Source organism: Saccostrea echinata, unplaced genomic scaffold (genome assembly GCF_033153115.1).
Source record: "Saccostrea echinata isolate AGI-Se365-2 ecotype Australia unplaced genomic scaffold, CSIRO_AGI_Sech_v1 ptg000027l, whole genome shotgun sequence".
NCBI lineage: Eukaryota > Metazoa > Mollusca > Bivalvia > Ostreida > Ostreidae > Saccostrea > Saccostrea echinata.
Window position 1 is genome coordinate 3,579,468 of NW_026889776.1, and position 23,072 is coordinate 3,602,539.

Here is a 23,072-nt window from a genome sequence, read left to right on the forward strand (position 1 = left end):
TTTTTAAAACAATCTATCTAATATAACTGACGGTATGAAATAACAAAGAAAATAACGGGTTTGTGTTTGTATTTAATTTGGAATGAGAACAAATCTTAACTTGTCAAATCATTTATAAAACATACTTCGTTTTCCAGACACTAATTGCCATGCGAAATCTTCACATGCACTGACCAAGAGGTCACAAGTTTGAAATGTTTGGCTTCTCATTGCGTGAGTTTCGTCAACACATGTCGGAGTAGACTAAGCCAGTTGATTCCCAAAGAAAACTGCATAGGAAGGTTTTTTTGCACACTTTTTAAAGGGTAAAATTCATTCGACGCTCGATAGAAATTTCAAATACAAGTGAAATATTTAGGTTACTTGTGTCCGACCTACATGTAGTATTTTGTATGCAATAATATTGTAAGTTAGGAAGAAAATAATACAAACTCAAAAGTAGTTATTTTATTTTCGATTTTCCTGACAATTAAAAATGTGACCTCTACGTACAATTATCGTGATAATTATATACATGTTGTTTAATGTTCATGAAAGAAATAGCAACTCGTTAAATAATCACTTTAGAGAGATAAATAAACTGTTTCTTTAATACGCAAACAAAGTGATCTTTTCGGCATTCAAAATGCATGGAATTTGAAGTCAGTTAAGTCTAGCTGATTAAAACGAGCGAGTGATAAACAGTAAGACGAAATCATATGAAAGATTCGAAATTTTCCACAAAGCGCAATTATCTCGATATCGAGAAATACAATGTTTATAAAAATAAATATGCATCTTTCTTGTAATTCAGGGAATAAAATATAAGTTGAAATGTACTAGCGACTTAATCAAAGATATTATGAAATAATCTGAAAGATTCAACATTTTTATCCTCTCATCACTTTGTTTACAAAATGTATTTGGAATGGCCATTCTATGGTTTGTTTTGTGTATGACCTTAGGTCGCTGGTTCACACGCCGATTGATCCCCGGTGACCTCCTTTGCCACGCGCTATCGAGGGAGGGGTTACATAATTGTAAACACACAAGGTGACTGTAAAAGGCGTGTACTTAATGGCTGTGAATAGTCTATGTTTAAAGTTTTGTTTTATTTTCTAACTTTATTGTTTGTTTCTATATGATAAAAAGAAAAGGTTATCTTTTTTCCCCTGTTAAGTAGACTGGTTTATCCAAATTTGAAAACAGACGAAATAAAAGGGAAAGTTGTCAGTAAATAATTTGGAAATAAAGCACAGAATACTTCAAGATCCCGATTCTAAAGAATATTAGCATTTAATGTAGCTAGGTTTATTATTTATAGTAAGTTTATTTTAATTACATGCATGAAGAGCACTTGTTTACGTGCTGAATGAAAACACTTACCTGTATATTTATTATACTTCTAGCTCATTTAGAACACAAGACTCAAACAAAATAACGTTTTCTTGAGATCAATGAGATGTTAAATAACAACTTTAATTACGGCAGCTTTTTCGAAATATTTACTGTTTTTGAGTTATAAAGCAAAAACTTTAAAGGGCCCCAGTTCCCTTATTTTAGGGACCAGACACTTTTTAGTGGTGTCAAATGAAAGGCCTTAAAATTGTGCACAACTTTTATCCTACATGTATTATCAAAATATTTTTAGTTTAAAAGATAAAAAGGAAAATATGTGTAAATTTTCGCTCTTTTAGGCGTTCTGATTTTTGACCCCTCTCTAGCACCATTCTGAGTACAGAAATTGAAAAACAAAAACCGATGTGCACAACTTCAGTGCTTCTATTATTTAAATTCGGTAGAACTTCTACTCCAGCTTTTGTAGTCTCTGAGCCTTTGTCTGGAAATGAAGCCTCTTAAATTTTCATTTAAAGGGAGATAACCCAAAAGCGGAAGTGGATTTTTGAAATGTTTGACAGCATTCTGATAGAGTTTTGTATCGTCTATAAACCCTGCAAATTTAAGCAAAATCCGTTGAGAAATGAGAATATGAACAATTAAAGGCAAACTTCAGTGATAAAGATACACTTGTCAGAAACCTATTCATAGAAAAAGTTATCACAAGTAGAGCGACCTCGTTGCAAAGCAACGAATACGTCTTCCGTTGGAGCTGCAGAAGGAAGAAGTGACCTTGAGTCAAGGTCATGCCACATTCTAAAGTTATACATATAAGCAATCTTGTAAGGGGAAGCAACTTACAATATTTCGCTAGAAAAAACTGTAAAGGAATTTACGTGACCTTGAACATTCCAAATGACCTTGTGTCAAGCCATGACACACTCTCGTCATAAAACCCAATCTGTGTGTTACCGACCTGAAAAGTTCACAGTGACACGTCACGTTCTTTTAGTCCATACATACAGTCAAAACATCTTATCCTTAGTGACCTTGAACTTGAGTGAAGGCCATGTCACACTCTGCATGATACCAGCAATGTTTCACTACTACAAATACGGTCGCAAAATTACATTTTCTCTGTCAGTGACTTGACTCGACCAAATGACCTTGCATCAAGGCCATAACACACACTGGTTAAGAGCAATCCCAGTCTGTGAGTTTCTGAATGGATAAGTTCAGCCATGTTTTTTCAGACCATACAGCGAGTCGGAATAATTTGTTAGGTTCAACACAACGATTTAAAAATTCATTGAGAATGTTTTATGTCCAGTTTGGATAAGTAGTAAAACGTGGAGATCGGTCCTTTGGATGAGACGGTATAAGGTCTCGTGTCGGGGTAAGTGCTAGCATGAATAGGATCTCTTATGCTATAAATTTTGAATTTACCGGGTGGCAGTAAATACAAAATTTACAACATGACATGTAAATTTTGTACCGGTATTTACTGACAACCGGTAAGTTCAAAATTTACAACATGACAGATCCATGACACTTGATTCTACCTCTGATTTCAAAAGATTTGCACTGTTCCTGATTTGTATTGTTTGAATGGTATTTTAAGCTTGAATGCTGCACAGGTGCTTGTGGAAGGACCCCCCCCCCCCAATATACACCCCGGGGTCCAAAAATATTTTTATTCGTCTTTTTCCATAAATTAATCTTCTAGTACACATTTACAGTGTATTCTATATGAAAAATTCAAAAAATAACGTAGAATTAACGTTTTATTAAAAAATCATACCCGCGGTATTATGCAATAGAGAAGGTAAGTCACTTCCATTTGTTAACACTGTACCCGTCTAGGATATCGAGCCTAAAATATCATATACCTACCACATGTCACCAAAATATGTTATCATATCTTGTTTCGGTAGATATTCCATGTCTTTAATCGTGCTATTTAATTGCCTATGCATTCCACAATAATCCGAGTATTCATCGTCAAACGTAAAAAATGTAAGATTTGGAAATGTCAAAGTAGAAATTATACGGAAGTGATGCAGAAACGACACCTAGCGGGTAACTCTCGAGTTCCGAGTGCTACAGCATTAAGGGAAAAGCCAGAGGTTTACGGAAAAGTTCGGGAAAATTTTGATAAAGAAGTCGAAATCGATTTATTAGAAATTAAATTTTGCTGCAGATTTTCCAGATGAGTTAGGGTAGTCATCAATATTCTTTTTAAAGGATTTTATCACTCAAACCAAATAGCGTTTTAAAAACGCTTTCTAACTGCACTTAACCAGTTTGTACAATTTCCTGTTGTTCTTCATACTCACATAACAATTGTTTATAACATGTCCGCAGAATGCAATTATTTGTTTTGAGCAAATAACACCAATTTTTCAGAATTCGAAGTTTTCTTTGAACATACATTGGGCATCTACCAAATTCGAAATAAACCATTAAGTTATTTGTAGATTTTCGAAGCGACATAATTTTCTTCAAAAAGTTAATAATTATGTACTTGCTCAACATGTGGGGCTTTATGAAATCCCCACATCTCACATCCATAATGAAGAACAGAACCTACATATGTATCAAATAAAGAGAGGGTAGTCTCCACATTTAGATTATTCCCTTTCACTCTTTTCCACAAAGAAAAAGTACATTTTTCCTTAACATTTTACTTGTGGAATGCTGATCATTTTCTCCGTATTCCACCCCTTACTGCTCAAAGGCCGTAAGTACCATGTACATTATAAAATGTTTAAATTTTCAGTCATTCACCAATTATATCCTATTAAAATTTTAATTCAATCTATTTTGTTAACATTAAATTGCTGGAAATATAGTCGAAAAATCCGGGATAAAAATAATAAATGTTAAAAGTGAAATTTATTAATTGTCGGAAGTGCAATGCAAAATTCCGGAAATCAAATGCACCGAAAATGGTACCTCCCCCCACCCAAAGAAACTATTAGTACACACTTCGACGCTCAATTGACCACTCCAATGAACACATTAAATCGTTACATTTTTTTTAAGTTTTAGAAATAAAATAAAAGACCTTAAAAAGTTTATAAAATAGGAAAGGTTAGTCACAGATATTAATCGTTGCAGACCTTGTTTTTCATTCATTTGACGATTCGCGAATAACAAATGTCGCGTATGATTATTGGTTTACATTAAAATAGGTTATGGATTTCTCTCGGAATTCAACACCAGCCCTCACCTATATGTATACGTACCTGAACAAACCAACCGATTGACAATTTTGGCTCTAAAGAAAAACATTGTATTCTTTAAAGGGGGTGGGGGGGGGGGTGGGGGTGTACGTATCGTGATGAGAGGAAATTTGATCACCTGTCAGTCCATTAAACATGAAAGATTAGTTTGGAATATTTGTATACAACTGCGTGGCTTTCTTAGAACCAAATTAGTATTTGTTAGAAAAATTAAATAATTATTTAGATGTTTAAGATTTGTCACATATTTGTAAGAACCACTTTATTTACCAAACATAGTTTCACCCTTATATGGACGCCGTGATATATTTGATAGGCTGTTTAATTATTATTCGGATATATTGCCATTCAAAGGACAAACACATTTTTTTTAATTTGGATAAAAAGTCCGACAATTTTCAACCACGTTTGCTATAATTTTACCGAATCGGACCTTTTTTTCCGTATAGTCGAAATGCATGGACGAAGGATAAAAAACCGTATGCTGATCAATCAAAACATCATTGCAATTGGGTATTTTATTTATGGAGACATGTTTTTTTTTTCTGTTTTTCCTCATCTGTGAATTACCTGTTTGCTTTGTACACAAGCATGTGTATTCTGAAAGCTCAGGATGTGATTAGTTTGGGCGCTCTTCCATGTAAAACTGCATGTACTTACAAGCATGTATACGTAAAATCGTGTATTGGGATATTCTGTTTATTCGACGAAATAAAAGAAAAGCATAAGTATATCATTCTGTACAATACAATTATAAGTTTGGTAGCAAATAATGCAAACTCAGAAGTAATTAATTCAATTTTCGATTTTCCCGAGAATTGAAAACGTCACCTTCACTTACAATTATTATACATGTGTACATGCAGTTTAAAACATGAGACAGAAAAATAATTTGTTGCAGACCTAGTGGTTACGTCGGCAATTAAAATGCATAAAACTTAAAACGAATAAATAAACAGGCGGATAAGATAATGATATAAATAAGCGTGAGATAGAGTGAAATAAAATAATATTTAAGATTTGAAATAATTTCAAACACAATTTTCCATTAATCACTATGAGTACACATTGCATTTTAACACCGATATGACCGCAGCTCGCTAACCTCTGCGGCCACGTGTGTACGACGAGTGGGTTACAAATTTTAAAGTTAGATCTAAACACAGAGACAGAGTGGAATGTAAACTGTCTGCTGTAAGAAGGCGTGAATTATTGTATGTTTAAGGTATTCAATGTATAACGACAATATTTTGTTTCTAATAAATGAACGGTCCTATATTTGTTATTAAGATATCATTTTGAAGGTGTTATAAAATAAAAAATACTCCACCAAAGAAAATTACAAAAATTTGATTATTGTCAAATTAATTGCACCTTGAATTTTACATTGAAGTCTATGGAAATGCATGTGTTATTAAGATATTGTAAAAAGTAATTTGAATTTCATAAAAAGCTCCTGGTGAAAATATTCATACACTCCCTCTTCATTAAAATATGAAATAAAATTAATCAATTACCGCAGATATTTTGACGAAATTAAAATTTTCTGATTTGCATCAAGGGCAGATGACTCTTCAAAAACTTTTAAAGTGCAAAATGACCAGTTTTTTTTTTTTTTTTATATGTTATCAGTCATGTGAATTTGTTTCAGTTCACTTTCATCGTTATCTAGCAATGCATTTTTAACTAGTTTAAAATGATTCAAAATTGTTCAAAATCCCTTCATTATACATTGAATACCTTAAAAGTACTGTTTTATGTATATAGTTTATTTAATGAAAAATTAAATGAAGAAACAAGAGACTGATAGTAAAAATTATACTTTACACAAGTATTAATACTTAATATGTCTAATATGTCAATTGAAATAGAATGCAATAACATGGGATAGAGAAATAAATTGTTTGTTTCTTTTTTAAATCGTATAATTGTGTCGACAGTGACCAGGTCGGTGAAAGCGATTAAAATTCGTTATGATTTTATGCACTAGTGTTTACAATCTAATTAAAATTAGATGTTCCGAATCCGCTACCGCTTCTCAAACATCTAACAACATCCCATTCGGGGTCACGTCAGAGCGACCTTTCGATTACCCAATGAAATCGCCGTCTCTGAAATCTTGGCCTATAGTTCGGATGCGTTTCTTTTTTTACTGCCAAACCTAAACGCCCGAGGGCTTTCGTAGTAAACAAAATATGCATGGTAAAGACCGTGTTATATATGAATGTGACGTGCGGGATATATAGACTTATACATGTAGTTTGTGCATTTTCGTTTGCATTATTTAGGTAAGAATGCCAGATTGGCGGACTATACGTTCAATTTTACCAAAATTACTTTAATTCAACGTAAGACAGTTTACTGAGCATCAATAATGTAAAGATGTAGCCGTGGGACTAATTTTAGAATCGTATACAGAAGGTTGAATCTGATTGGCCAAACTTTTTATGTTTATTCATAATCGAAAGGTCGCTCTGACGCGACCCCTAATGGGATGTTGTTAGATGTTTGAGAAGCGGTAGCGGATTCGGAACATCTCATTTTAATTAGATTGTAGTGTTTAGAATTAAGATTAAATCAAAGATGAGATTAAGTTATCTTAAAGATTCGATATTAAAAAAAAACATGTTTCATTAATCGTTGTTTCTACACAATGGATTTGTCTTCTTAGATGTTTGTTTTGTTTACATGGCCTATGACCGCAGGTGGCTGGTACACTGGTGACCTCGGCAACGTGGGATCGCGGGTTGTGTTACATAACAATAAAAATCGAGGTGAACTTGGAGAACGTAAACTGGTAAAATGCGTACAGTTAATGATCATTATTTATGAGATGCTCAAAGTTTAATATTACTTATATAGTTATATAGATACATTTAATTCCTTCCTTTATTTGAATACGTGTTCCCTTTAAATCTAAATTAAAAAAGAAAAGAAAGTTGTAAAAAATAATTTATGAGTGAACCACAGAACACGTTTAAAACCTTATTTAGAAGAAAATTAGCATTAAATACAGTAGGGTATATAATTTATTGCAAGTTTGTTAAAGTTATACACATGAAGAGTTCTGATTTACTTGCCGAATGAAAACGCTTACCTGTTTACGGGACCTGCTTTTTACCTACATATTACGACATATTACGCAATACTCGAACACAACATTTGTATGAGATCAATAAGGTGTTAAAGAACAACTTTAATTCCGAAAGCCATATCGAAATATTTACCCTTTTTTGAGTTATAAAGCGAAAACTTTCAAGGGCTCTAGATCCCCAATTTTAGAGGCCAGCCCCTTTTAAATGATATCAAATGAAAGCTCTTGCTACTATGCACAACTTTTATTCTACATGTTTTAACAAAATATTTTTAGTTTTAAAGATATAAAGGAAACTAGAGCAGAGCTCGTTGCAAAGCAACGAGTAGGTCTTCCGTTGGAGCTGCGAACAGGAAGAAGTGACCTTGAGTCAAGGTCATGCCACATTCTAAGGTTATAAGCAATCTTGTAAGGGGTATCAACTTGCAATGTCTCACCAGTAGAAAGACAGTTAAGGAATGTTGTTTCTCCGTTGATGACCTTGAACTCGTTCAAATGACCTTGCATCAAACCATGACACACTCTGGTTATAAGAAAACCTCATCTATGTGTAACCGACTCGACAAGTTAACACATGTTCTTTCAGACCATTCATCCAGTCAAAACATTCTTTCCTTAGTGACCCTAAATTTAATCAACATGGCCGTAGGAACCGAGGGGGGCGTGCCCCCCCCCCAATAATTTTGCCGATATATAGATTACAATAGTAGACATAGATACTATAGAAACGTCTGATAACCTTCTTTTTTGCTTTTCAAGGAATTTTTGGTAGTTGGTGACTTTTTTTTGCTTGTCAGGAAATTTATGGTAGTAGTGCCCCCTCAACTGTCAACTGAAAATGTATGGCTGTGCCCCCCCCCCCCCCAAAAAAAAAAAAAAAAAAAAAAAAAAAAAACTGAATTTGCTTCCTATGGGCCTGATCAAGGCAATGATACACTCTGTATGATATCAGCGATACCCTTTTGTGTGTTTCGGACTTGACAAGTTCACAGTTTGCATTTATTGCATGATAGTGAGGGAGACATGAAGATTTCTTCGCCCATGAAAAATCATACTCCCCGAAGGCAACGCCCGAGGGAAATATGATTTTTCATTTGCGAAGAAATCTTTATGTCTCTATTGTGCAATAAATTGTTTATAATACCGAATTAACCAAAATGCAGGAATTACAAAGGAGATCCAATGAATAGAGCAAACATGCATTTGATGAGAACGATATGAAAGAGATGTAAGTTACAGGTACACCAATAGCCTCGTTTCATTAAAAAAAAAATTCCTATGTGACAAGTTTGTGTGATCACACCAGTAACATTCAAACACCATTACATTTTTACACATTTAAATCGACACAATCAATCAACGATAATATGTTGACGGTGCTACCGTTGGGCGAGTGCATTGTTCACTTAATTTTAAGATCCGCCTCTTCAAACAGCACGAGACATTTGGAACGTCTAGACTGTGACGTCTCATGACGTATGTTAGCTGTACTTCCATAAACGAATTTTGAAAAGTGCAAACATTTTAACAAAGAACGTTTAATCTACTATCTGTATGCAATTCCATTAATTAAGGTTATTTTTTGGGGTGAATTTTTAGTTGTTGTTACCGCGCGAACGAAGTAAGAAGCGTCGCTATAAACAATCTAACTCCTCACTCGTTTAATTGTGACGTCACAATCGTGAAACACGACGTTTTGTTGCAGGGCAAACATGATGGACACGTGACTTTCTCGGCCAATCAAATTCTATTTTACTAGTGATTTTTCACTTGTAAGCTAGTTTTCACAGAGGTATAATAAACGTTTTTTTAGACCATACATCGAAATAAATTATCATAATTTCTATAGTCGTAATTTATTAGGTTCAACTCACTGCTTTAAAGGAACATTGTAAATGTTTTATGCCCGATTTGGATACTGAACAACGTGTGATTTTTGAAACACTGATGCCCCCATATGGCATCTTATGGCAAAAGTTAAAGTTTCTCAAATGCAAGTCAAACACCATGGTCAAGATCAAAAGATAAAAAAAATGTTATTACCCAAATAAAGGTCTTGAACAAAGAATATAACAGTTTAAAAGTTATTGCCAAGGTTAATTTCTTTAAAAGGTCAAACTCCAAGGTCAAGGGATCATAATTGTTTGTACTTGAGGGAAGGTCTTAATTGTTACAAGGAATACACATATGGTTTTAAAAAAGCCTTAGCACCAACTGTTCAAAAGTTAAAACCAAGGTTAAAGTTTTTCAAAAGTAGGACATACTCAAAGGTCAAGGTAAAATGGTCAAAATTAAAGGTATACAATGACAGGCCTTGTCACAAGAAAATTACCTATGTAATATAAAAGCCCTAGTACTAGTCATTCAAAAGTTATTGTCAAGGCTAAAGTTGTTTAAAAGTTGGTCAAACTCCAAGATCAAGGTCAAATGGTCAAACATATTTATACCCAAGGAGGAGACTTATCACAAGGGATACAGATGTGAAGTATAAAAGCCATAGCACCAACTGTTCAAAAGTTTTGGCCAAGGTTATAGTTTGGTAAAATTTTGCGAAAGAGGATCAAACTCCAAGTTCAAGGTCAAGAGGTCAAATATGTTGGTACCTGAAGGAAGTCCTTGTTACTGGGAATACACATAAGAAATATGAAAGCAGTAGTTCCAACCAATCAAATTTTATGGGCATAGTTTTTTGCGGACAAAGAGGCTAACACAGTCTAACAGACAAATAGACAGGTGGACAGGACAAAAACTGTTTGCCCCCCGGATCTTCGATTACAGTAGCATAAAAAAAATGTCGGCGTCTTTGGGTTTTCGCATTGGCCTTAAATCTGAAAATTCAAAGGATTACAAGGTGCATTACGATACGCTTTCACATCATGTTCTATAACCCAGAGCATATTGTCTGCAAAGATAAATATTTAATTCAGTATTTAATTAGCTATGCATAATTATCTATGTTGTTTTAAAAAAAAAATATAAAAAAAATATTTGTTTTATATTTTTCGATGTAGAGATATGCAGAAAATGTTTTCCTATTTTAAGTCCTATCGCAATACATATTTAAAAGAAAGTGTGTGTTGGAGGGGGGGGGGGTCATTACATTTTTGCTGGGATTCGCCTATGTATGACCGTAGAGAAACAAAGAGTGGGGAGGGTGCAAGCAGCAACTAAATCAAAATTTACATATCAAAACTACAGCAAAAGACTATTTTCAGAAGATCTGCCCCCCCCCCCCCCGGTACAATCCGTACAACGGACCTGTGAAAAAAATACTGATCCTACATTCAGAGTCCCAGGGCACCAGGAAAGAGTGGCAAAAAGAGAATATCGGTTTATTTCAGTCTATAAGTCGAATCAAAATATCTTTTCCTCAAGAGTCTTCTTTCTTTGAGTTCATCCCAGTGATCGTGTGATTTATTTCATTTATTTTACGTTCTGTACTGGACTTGGAAAATGAGGACATCTTTAGGTTCCTGAGCTGGCCTTGAAGCCCGCAGAACAGATTTTCTGCTTTATGATAAATTCAAGTGATATGTAATCCGGTATTAATTTTGTGTTGCTTTTTTTAATGTTAATTTCATCAAGAAATATGAAAAATTAATGTTTTAACTATACACAGTGAGGCATTTTTTGTGTGGAACGAATATCAAATGGGGTTTTCACGATTTTTTCATATGGTACACATGATGAGTAAGTGCAATAAATATAATTTGTGGAAAAAATGTCCAACAAGCCCCGGGGTTGAATATCGGGGGGGGGGGGGGGGGTCTGTCCACAAGTACCTTTTGTCAAGCCCGTAGAAAGCAATTTCAGTTTTTTTGGAGGGAGGGGGGCAAATAGAAATTTCCACAGGTACTTGTACTCGATTTTTTTCCTATGGTACACATGATGAATAAGTGAAATAAATATAATTTGTGGAAAAAAATGTCCAACAAACATCGGGGTTGAATTTGGGGGGGGGGGGGGATCCTGTCCACAAGTACCTGTGGAAATTTCTTGATACATAAACAGAATTTAAAAGCATGTGTAAGACATCAATTGAAGGGGAGAGGGCACGGCCGTAATTAAAAGTTATATAGAGACTAGGAAGGAATGAACTGTCATTAAATTTTGGTTAAGAACTATTACCTAAACTCTTCACTTTCACATTTTCAATTACAGATTCTTGTTTTTAAAAAGCTACACATGTACATTGATATGTATCTATTAGATGCATAAATTATGTTATTAATCATTTTATCTTAAAGGAAAAGTAAAAATCTCAATCAAACTTGTTCCGCATATTATGCTCTCTGATTCATTACTCAACAGATGCTTCATATACATAGACTGCAGACTGCAGGTGTGATAAATTCACAGCATGCAGCTCCAGTCTTAATTCCAACTTTGTTCCAAAATATTATTATTCAACGCGAAAAATTAGAATTAGCCGATTGAATATTTTGAATCACTTCGGAAATGCTGCCGTAACTCCAGACTGAGTTCACAATATCGAGTGATTTTGATTGACAGGTGTAGCGCCGTTGTGCATGGATTTCGTGTAACTGCAGATTGTGGTTGAAAATAATAAACAAACAGATCTAAAGAAAAGATATTGTATACTGTACATATATTTGTTAAGAACCAGTTCATTCATGAAACGAATTTAGTCGTATTATGTGGGCCCATGTTAGATCATTTAGGGTATTCCGAATCACCCCGCATATCGCGACTCTCGGTAATTTACCTTACCGCTGTACCTCGCACGACACATGCACAGGTGTGACAACCAAACAGTCATTATTAGTAAGGTCTATACTTATTGCATACAACAAATAAAGAGGTAAACATAATGCGTTAACTAAAAGAATTAATTATTTTAATTCATTAACTTCCTACCCTTTTCGAAGAAAATGCCCGTGTAGAAACGTTGCATGGTATTTCTCATCGATGTCGTGGCGTTGTTGGTGGATGAAACATGGCATATAAGGTATCGATAGAACGGCAATTTTATAAGCTTTTGTGAGTATTATTTGTTTTTTTTATAACACCTCAAAAATATACTAGTTATGGCCGCATTTGTAGCCCCCTATAGTTTCGAACCACGTGTGTACATGCCCCTAGCCAAATAAATTGCACACGCTACATGTATACTTGTTATATGTCAGATTATTATTTTTTTTTAATAACATTGTTTTTCTTAAATGCAAGGGGTATGAAAGTAATGATTTGACAAAGCAAGAGCTATAATAAGACTATCCCGGGTCCCGGTATACACTTGATCAGTGTTGATCAATGTTGGTATGTACGAGTACACGTATGCAGTGATATACGTCATTCTTGATAATCATGAAATCTAAACATGAGTTTGTTTAATTCCTTTTCACAATTTTTTTTATCACCATTATATCATTATTTGGTAGCCTACTCGTAGAATTATGACAGTTCAATGTTAATTATTTGCATTAAAAAAATCACATAGGTAAAAAAAAAAATTACATAATTATCATGATTATATTTACAGGACAACAATTTACAATCAGGCAATTTCAGAAAGTAAATATTCTGTTGGTATTTGCTTTTCTGCATGATCCGCCTCTGAGAACGCTGTTTTATAGTGTTGTCTACAGAAGGGGGGGGGGGGCTTTAATAACTTAATAAAAAAACCAACAACATTCAACAAGAAAATAATTCTTTTTATTTTTTGATACTTTTGGTAAACAATACCAACTAATTCATTAATTATAATGTTGTTATCTGACTGTTTTTAGCCATTTACCTGGTGATTCGAAATACCCGGAAGTGACCTGCAATACACTAAAAAGGTGATGTAAATATAACCCCTGTCAAGGCCGCTGTATCGTAGATATACTCGCCGTGTAATGTAGATTTCATTTTTCATTGAATTGGCTTTCCTTTAATACCAACCAACCATTTATAAACTTGTTAATAAAATCGTTTACCGTCAAAATGTAAAAAGTGATTCGGAATACTCTAAATGTACTCGTTATAAAAACAACTCATTATCAACTCAGTGGACCGATAATTTACTTCAAAATAAGCTATAGATCAATAAAATTGATTTCAGATTAACCAATATTTTGTTGCAAACACTGTAAAAACAGTGTTTAGATCCTAAACACAAAACTAAGCACAAAATTTGTTTCACTTTTTTTACACGTTTAGCTCTAAACATGTCTCATTTCTAAACACGTAGACTTCATGTGTATAGTAGCTAAACATGTTTACTCCCTAAACACTTTTAGCTAAACACATAATTTGTTTCATTTTTTTTTTTACGCGTTTAGCTCTAAACACGTCTCATTTCTAAACACATTTTAACTTCAGTTGTTAAGTTGCTTAACATGTTTAGTTCTACAACATTGGTTCCAGAACAATTGTTTACATATTGATAAACGATTACAAAAAAACTGAATGTATTTGATAAGTTTTCTAGAAATACAGCATATTAATGCACTGGTATGTACATATAGATAACAACATTTTTAACTTTAAAGGTACCCGTATCACAAGAAAGGAAGGACTAACAATAACATCACTGAACATTTAAACATGGATTTATTATAAAGAATTTTAAATTAAATATACATGTATGCTTAAACATAATCATTTATTATAGTTAATTTCAATATTAATCAGCTCAGCAAGCAGTTTCTCCTCACATCAGTAACAAAATGTTCATCTTTATCAACGTTCAGCCAGTCCTTCACTAGCAACACATACAGTGTATAATTTGTATCCATCCACGACTGTCAGGAGTCAGTAAGTAATCCATTTCCAATGTACAAGAATGGTATTCAAAACTATCGAACAGTAGACTTTTCAAATTCCAGTTTCCTCTAGAATGTGAGAAATGCTGAATTGTAACAACAAATGCACTTGAACTTGGAGATGACACCAGTTACTCTGATACATGTGTTTTTGCTTTTAAGTTCGATCTAGACCATATCCTGTAAGAAAGAAATTTAAATTATAGTAAAGTATGCTCCTCACTGTACATTTGTTTGATAGACATCATTATGCAACTTTAAGTGAAACTCATTTTTAAAACTACAATATAGTACTAATACTGATATAGATGTTTTTAATGAAATTCGATATAGATACTCCTTTCTAGCTTTCATGAATGCAAAATAACCAAAGGAAATCTTGATCTACATTCATGTGCAACTGCATGTTTATTTATGTTGCTCATTGTGGTCAATTCATGTAAAATAAAAATAGTAAACAGACCTTTTATCGTAGTAATAAGATGCCTTTCAAATCTACTTCACAATCTCTTCATGGTTACCACTTTGGTTATCATTCACATCCTTTGATACATCTTCTTTAGCTCACATTGGGTATTTCTTTGTTTCGATAACCGCTCTAATTAACGTTCAAATACATGTATATTCGCGTCATTTCCGGGAAGATAACTCTGTATTTCAAAGAAAAGTGTTCAATTTCTAAACACTTGCATCTAAATACGTATTATATCTAAACGCGTTTAGATATAACACATGTTTAGACGTAAGTGTTTAGTTTTTAAACATAATATTAAACATGTTTAGGTCTAAACACGTAATGGAAGTGTTTATTTTCTAAACACAGTTTTTACAGTGAAGATAATGTAAAACAGAGACCGGGGATTTTGTATTTCTCTGTATTTTAAACACTCGATATGCGTACATTTGGGGCGCTCTTGCATATACATGTACACTTGTACATTCGAATTCATGATCGTGCTTATAAAAAGAGCATGTTCTGTACTTGCATGCATGTATGTATGTATGTATGTATCCGTAAAACTTTTCGATTTTCCCGAGAATTCATCCTCACAATGTCAATTAAGGTTCCGAAATCACATGTGAGGATGCCGAGAATTGAAAAAGTCACCTCCACTTACAATTATCATGCATGTGTACATGCAGTTTAAAACACGAGACAGAAAAATAAATTGTTGCAAACTTAATGGTTAAGTCGGCAATTAAAATGCGTAAAACTTGAAATGAATAAATGCACGGGCGGTAAGGATTGATAAAAATAAGCGTGAGATAGAGTAAAATAAAATAATATGTAAGATTCGAAATGATTTCAAACCCAATTTTCCATTAATCGCTATGAGTACACAATGTATTTTAATACCGATATGACCCCGGCTCTCTGCGGCCACGTGTGCACGAAGACTGGGTTACAAAGCGACAGAGCAGAATGTAAACTGTGCTGTAAGAAGGCGTGGATTATTGTATGTTTAAAGGTATAATTTGATGTATATACATGTAGTTTAATATTTAATGAAAAATTAAATGAAGAAACAATTAAGAGACTGATAGTAAAAATTATACTTTACACAAGTATTAATACTTAATACTTCCATCACTAATTGCAATTATTTGCCTTAGCACCTTTTCAATTACAATTGAAATAGAATACAATTACACGGGACAGAGAAATAAATTGTTTGTTTGTTTTTTTAAATCGTATTTCTGTGTCGACAGTGAACAGGCCGGTAAAAGCGATTAAAATTCGAAATGATTTTATGCATTAGTGTTTGAAATTAAGACTAAATCAAAGATGCAGTTACACGGGACAGAGACAGAGAAATAATTTTTTTTTTTTTTTTTTTTTTTTTAAATCGTATTGCTGTGTCGACAGTGAACAGGCCGGTAAAAGCGATTAAAATTCGAAATGATTTTATGCACTAGTGTTTGAAATTAAGATTAAATCAAAGATGAGATTAAGTTATCTTAAAGATTCAAGATAAATTTAAAAAACACAATGTTTCATTAGTTGTTGTTTCTACACGATGGATTTAAAACGTGATCACAGTCTTCACAGATATTTGTTTTGTTTACATGGTTTATGACCGCAGGTGGCTGGTCGATGGTGACCTCGGCAACGTGGGATCGCGGGTTGAGTTACATAACTAAAAACATTTAGGTGAACATGGAGAAATGCGTACTGTTAATGATCATTAATTATTCGATGCTTAAAGTTTAATATTACTTATATAGTTATATAGATACATTTAATTCCTTCCTTTATTTGAAGACGTGTTCCTTTTAAATCTAAATTAAAAAAGAAAAGAAAGTTGTAAAGAATAATTTATGAGTGAACCACAGAACACGTTTAAAACCTTATTTAGAAGAAAATTAGCATAAAATACAGTAGGGTATATAATTTATTGCAAGTTTGTTAAAGTTATACACATGAAGAGTTCCGATTTACTTGCCGAATGAAAACGCTTACCTGTTTACAGGACCTGCTTTTTACCTACATATTACGACATATTACGCAATACTCGATCAAAACAACATTTGTATGAGATCAATAAGGTGTTAAAGAACAACTTTAATTCCGAAAGCCATATCGAAATATTTACCGTTTTTGAGTTATAAAGCGAAAAATTTCAAGGGCTCTAGATCCCTAATTTTAGGGGCCAGCTCCTTTTAAATGATATCAAATGAAAGCTCTTGCTATTATGCACAACTTTTATTCTACATGTTTTAACAAAATATTTTTAGTTTTAAAGATATAAAGGAAAATATGTCAAAATTTTTGCTCTTTTCCGCGTTCTAACTTTTAACCCCTCTCTAGCGCCATTTTTAATGGAAAAATCAAAAAACAAAAACCGATGTGCACAACTTCAATGCTTCTTCTTTTCAATTTCAAAGGGTTTTGTGCTCCAATTATTACAGTCTCAGAGCCTTTGTCTGGAAACCAGAGGCATAAAAATTTCAATCAAAGGGGAATAACTCGTGAACAGAAGGTAATTTCCGAATTGTATTACAGTATTCTGAGAGTGTTTTGCAAAGTCTAAAAGCTCTGAAAATTTGAACAAAATCCGTTCAGAAATGAGGAAGATATGAAGCTTCAAAGTTGGCGTCTAGGAAAAAAAAAAAGAATAATAAGAATAATCTTAACCATCAGAATCAGTAGAAGGTCTTCCGTTGGAAACGGAAGACCTTAAATATGTCAAAATTTTTGCTTTTTTCCGCGTTCTAACTTTTGACCCCTCTTTAGCGCCATTTTTAATGCAAAAATCAAAAAACAAAAACCTATGTGCACAACTTCAATGCTTCTTCTTTTCAATTTCAAAGGGTTTTGTGCTCCAATTATTACAGTCTCAGGGCCTTTGTCTGGAAACCAGAGGCATAAAAATTTCAATCAAAGGGGAATAACTCGTGAACAGAAGGTAATTTCCGAATTGTATTACAGTATTCTGAGAGTGTTTTGTAAAGTCTAAAAGCTCTGAAAATTTGAACAAAATCCGTTCAGAAATGAGGAAGATATGAAGCTTCAAAGTTGGCGTCTAGGAAAAAAAAAGAATAATAAGAATAATCTTAATCATCAGAATCAGTAGAAGGTGTTCCGTTGGAAACAGAAGACCTTAATTACAAATCTATCCAACAATATACAGGTGTACCAAATTTACAAACTTTTAATATACATGTAAAATTAATGACTAAAAATTAGACATCTACAGTTAGATCCAAATTAGTCCACACACTTGTTCGATTTCGCCTTGAATTGCCAGTGGTGGTTACATCTGATTTATTTTCATTTATTTTCGAAGTCTTGTTATACAATATCTTCTATATTCTCAACGTGAATATTTTATATGTATCTCATGTTTAAAGATCTGGCCAACCAGCGAAGAAGTGAAGACGTTCATGCCAAACTCATTTTATAAATATCCAAGGACCAAGGCTATCATCAATTCAGAGATTTTCATTCAAAGACCCAGTGCCACCTGTGAATGCAAGGACATACAGTACATATAAATTGTTAATCCCTCAATACCTTTAAATCTCTTGTCAGTATTATACCAACAAGTTCTTTAACTTTGTTTGTTATGGAGGAAACAATTCAGACAGATACATGTACATTACAATTAATCCTTTTTTGTTACATTATGTTTTATCGGGACAAAAGATTATTGCTGACTGCGGATTCACCACTGAAGTTTTACTCACAAAGCGACGAGCATCTTTGAATATTCCACCTTTTATCCGTAAGTGTACACTGGGCAAAGGGAAGTACCTTACATCTAGTCAGATTTAAAAAAAAAAACAAGCATTTTGTGAGTATTGCATTAGCAATACATATTCCATACTGGCAATTTTAATTATATGGTTTCTATTAAAAATTGACAATGCCATAATTTTGTCAAAAAACCGAAAAAAAGCAAAGTTGATCTATAACTCATCAACATAACCTCACTTACCAAAAATAAGCTCAATATCTGCAAGTGTCTAGAAAAAAATGCAAAAACCCCTAAAAAATTAGAATAGGCCTTAATTCTGTCAAAAAATCATTGAAGAAGAATGAAACGCAAACTTGATCTGCAGCTCATCAAGATACACTCACATACCAAAAATCAACTCAATATCTGCAAGCGTTTAGAAAGAAAAAAAGTGCGGAAACCCAAGTGGACAGACTAACAGAGGGACAGCTTGACGGCCAGACCCCGTGTGTTTGTCCATCGGTCCTTCTATCTGTTAAGCTTTCGAGTACCTATCTCTTATCCGCAGCTCCTCTTATAATACTGAAAAAAAAAAATAAATGATACTTCACAGAATCTTTGTTACATAGTGCCATTCTGCACCTCCTATTTTACTTTTTTGTTCGGATTTCGGGTTTACCATTGCAAAGTATAGACACTACCGTTCTTTCTATAATATTGAAGTTATTCATCTCTTATTTGCAACTCTTCCTTTACCACCGAATAAAGATACTTTCACAGAGTCTTTATCACATAGTGCCATTGTTCACTTCCTATTCTACTTTTTGATCGAACACATATTTCAGGTTTCCCATAGCAAAACATGGACACTGCCATTCATTCTATAATATCAGGGGTACCCGTCTCTTATCTGCAACTCCTCCTATACAACTGAATAAATTTTAATGATATGTACTTTCACAGAATCTTAATTGCATATTGCTATTGTGCACCTCCTTTGTTATTTTTTGATCTAGTTCATATTCTAAGATACTATTTTGGTTTATTTTATTTTTTATTTATTTATTAATTTATTTGCGTTGATGGGGTAATCTAAATCTTCCAAAATGTCCAAAAATTCTATTTGATTTCCTATTCCGAGTGCTTATGTCGCAGGTGGGTTTGTAGATACGTGAAACTGAAAATGTGCTTGTATTTTTTGCTCAACATTTGTTACTTTTATTCCTTTAACTTAATATTTTTAAAGACACTATGAATTTTAAAACGTCTCAGACTTGATGGGATTATCACCAACCACCAGAATGATATCAGGGATCCCCTATAACTCATATTTTGTAATCGTATGTCGTAAATATGTTTAATTACTGTTATATTCAATGTTTTGTGGTTGATATCATGGCATTTATCTAATGATTGAGTGGGACAGTTATATATATATATATATATATATATATATATATATATATATATATATATATATATATATATATATATATATATATATATATATATACATATATATACATATATATATATATATATATATATATATATATATATATATATATATATATATATATATTTCACGAGTGCGAAGCACTTCAGAAAAAAAAAATGTCAAACAATGCTGTCTCACAAGTGAAATAAATTCCAAATTCAACTTCAAAACATTGAATATTCTGTTTATTACATTTCTCTGATTTTTTTCCTTTTGCGTCTGTCTTTTCTTAGCACACTGTTTTAGGCTGTGCCATCATAGCTGAGCAGTTGAAACGACATAGCTTAGCGATTTTGAGGTTGAAAATATTATAAACATAAATTTCAACAACATATTTGGAGAAACGAAACTGTGGCATTTTTTGTCTCTTTCAGAATGGTTTATTTACTCTCTCTATCTAATTTATAGCCATGGAGTACGGTGTATTTTTTAAAAACAATATTCTTCGTGAAAGGAAGGAAATTCTCCAGTTTTGTCGCACTTCTGATAATCTGTCACACTGTGATAGCGTATCACTTTTATTCAACACTAACAATTCCAAAGGTGTCACTGTGTGAACATATTTATTATTATCATTAACTTTATCAAGGAAAAACGTTTTAATCGATACTATGAAATTTTATTACCAATACATTCTAATACAACAAAGGGTCTCTATGTGAAACATTCGGTTTGTCTCGTATACTGACTCCGATGGGGTCACACTCCAATTTGTGCTAAGAAAATAGATAGAAATAGAAGTACGTTGATATGATTTTATAACTGCTAATAGCTTGTAAAACTTGTCAATATTATTCACACACTGACGATTTTCATCTGTTTTGTAGGAAAATGTGGTTGTAATAATCTCAAAGTGTGTATTGTTTCCTAAGTATACTAAGTCTTTCTTTAAAAATACCTGGCTTTTGGCCACATTTCCGCAAATTGATATAACCTTTCCGCAAAATAAAATTGCCTGTTATTGAATTATTTTAAATGAAGTCAAAATAAATGATCTTGTACAACCTCTGGAGTTATATGTAGTGATTAAAGAATATGAGATATCGGTGATATGTTAGATAGAATTTCAGTTACATACCGTAACAGTGAATAAATCCAGGTAATAAAATAAAACACATCCACCACAGGACAGCCATTTCTAAAGAGGAAGTAAAATAAAAACAATCCTTGTTAAAATCATTCGACCAGAGAAGACTCAACGACGGTTTAAAAGGCTGACTGTCAAGTGACCTATATAAAAAGGTAAACATTCGGATTTAAACATCGCTGTCGACATTCCTTTTAAGCATAAACAATTAGCGGACAGGACATCAACTTGAATGTACTTAAATCTGCAGATGATTAATCTTGATTTAAAGAAATATATACTTCCCTATTGCTTGCCGTTACTGATAACCAAATTTCGTGATAAACATTATTTTAAAAAAATATCGAACCACTGTCTTGTCTACAAAAAAGTGTTAAATAAACTTTAAAGGTGCACGTTAAGTACTTTATGTTCATTTTTATCTTTGCTTCATAAGAAAGGTATTTTTTCAAAAATAATGTATCTATATAGAAATCAAATTTTTCACTCTCCTTTTCTAACAGGGATTAAATTAGGTTTCTAAATGTAAAAGACACACATGTTTACTGAATTTCAAGTTCAACTCAAGTATAGACGATCGATAACCGATTTATGCAATGAATGATTTTTTCCCAAAAAAGACGTAAAGAGAAACAGGAGAAGTTAACAATTATAGAAATTTGATTAAAAAATATTTCCTGGCCTCAAGACCATATACTGAGAACAGACTTAAGTCAAAATTTCAAATCCACATAACTTTTGAAATAATTTTGATAACAAAACAAAATTTTCATCATAAGTATATATTGGAATATTATACAAACCTGCAAAATTTTAAGTATGTATGTTAAATAAAACTCAAGATATTCAAAATCAAAATTTTGACTTAAGTCTGTTCTCAGTTTATGGTCTCGAGGCCTGGACTCGGGCAGGGAAGAAATATTTTTAAGTGGTTTATGGACTGAGACTCGAATTGCAAATATGAAATGATGTACAATGTAAATATAATAGCTCCAACGAAACAATAAAAAATAAATGAGATCAAGGCACAACTAGTTTTTATTTCTAAAATTGTTGCAAGGTCATTTACAGGCCTTCTTGGCAACACTGAGAATCAGACATTGTGTGTGTAGTGGGGAGGGATAGGGGTGGAAACGACCTCCCAGCCCTGCTCAATCCTCTTCAGTCGTGCTGTTTTGTTTTGTTCTTATCTCCCTAAAAATCCGCTTGTTCATTTTAACGACGACAAACAACAAGATTATTAAGCAAAGAAATCATCATGCAACAATTAAATTACATGGGAAAAAGATATTGCATTTTGCCTAAAATTCGTACAAAGAACGATATTGCCGACGCCAACCTCCAAACGTGTAGAAGTACCTTACAAGAGTCCGATTCTCACCAATTGAAGACATACAGAGAGTTACCAAATAGAGGCTTCTCTATGTGGCACCCGTCCTTATTTGCAAAGAGGAGAGAAGATTTGCTCCAAATGTAATAAAACCTTTACCGTTTGTTTGTTTGTTTGTATGTTGTTCAACGTCCCTCTCGAGAATTTTTCACTCATATGGAGACACCACCACTTGCCGGTGGAGAGCTGCAAATTTTGCCCTATACTCGGCACGTAAGGCCATTGAGCAGTGAGGGATCTTTTTCGTGCCAGCACCTACTGCGACACGGGACCTCAGTTTATACGGTCTCATACGAAGGACCGGTCTCCACGACCCACAGTGGGATTCGAACCCGCGACGTAAGGATCAACTCCTTACTTCGCGACTCTAGAGTAGACGCTCTAACCACTGCGCCACGCAGGCGATCCTTTACTATTTATGCGAATATGTCTTTTTATCAAAATAGTCAACGGACTGGATAAATATATATATATATATATATATATATATATA

General features: G+C 33.3%; 1 protein-coding gene across 1 annotated transcript in view; it reads right to left on the reverse strand.

The window, feature by feature from the left end:
• Window positions 1-23,072, reverse strand: part of LOC133193447 (receptor-type tyrosine-protein phosphatase kappa-like) — a 343,287-nt gene that overhangs the window by 51,392 nt on the left and 268,823 nt on the right. The gene's annotated exons all lie outside the window — the stretch shown is intronic.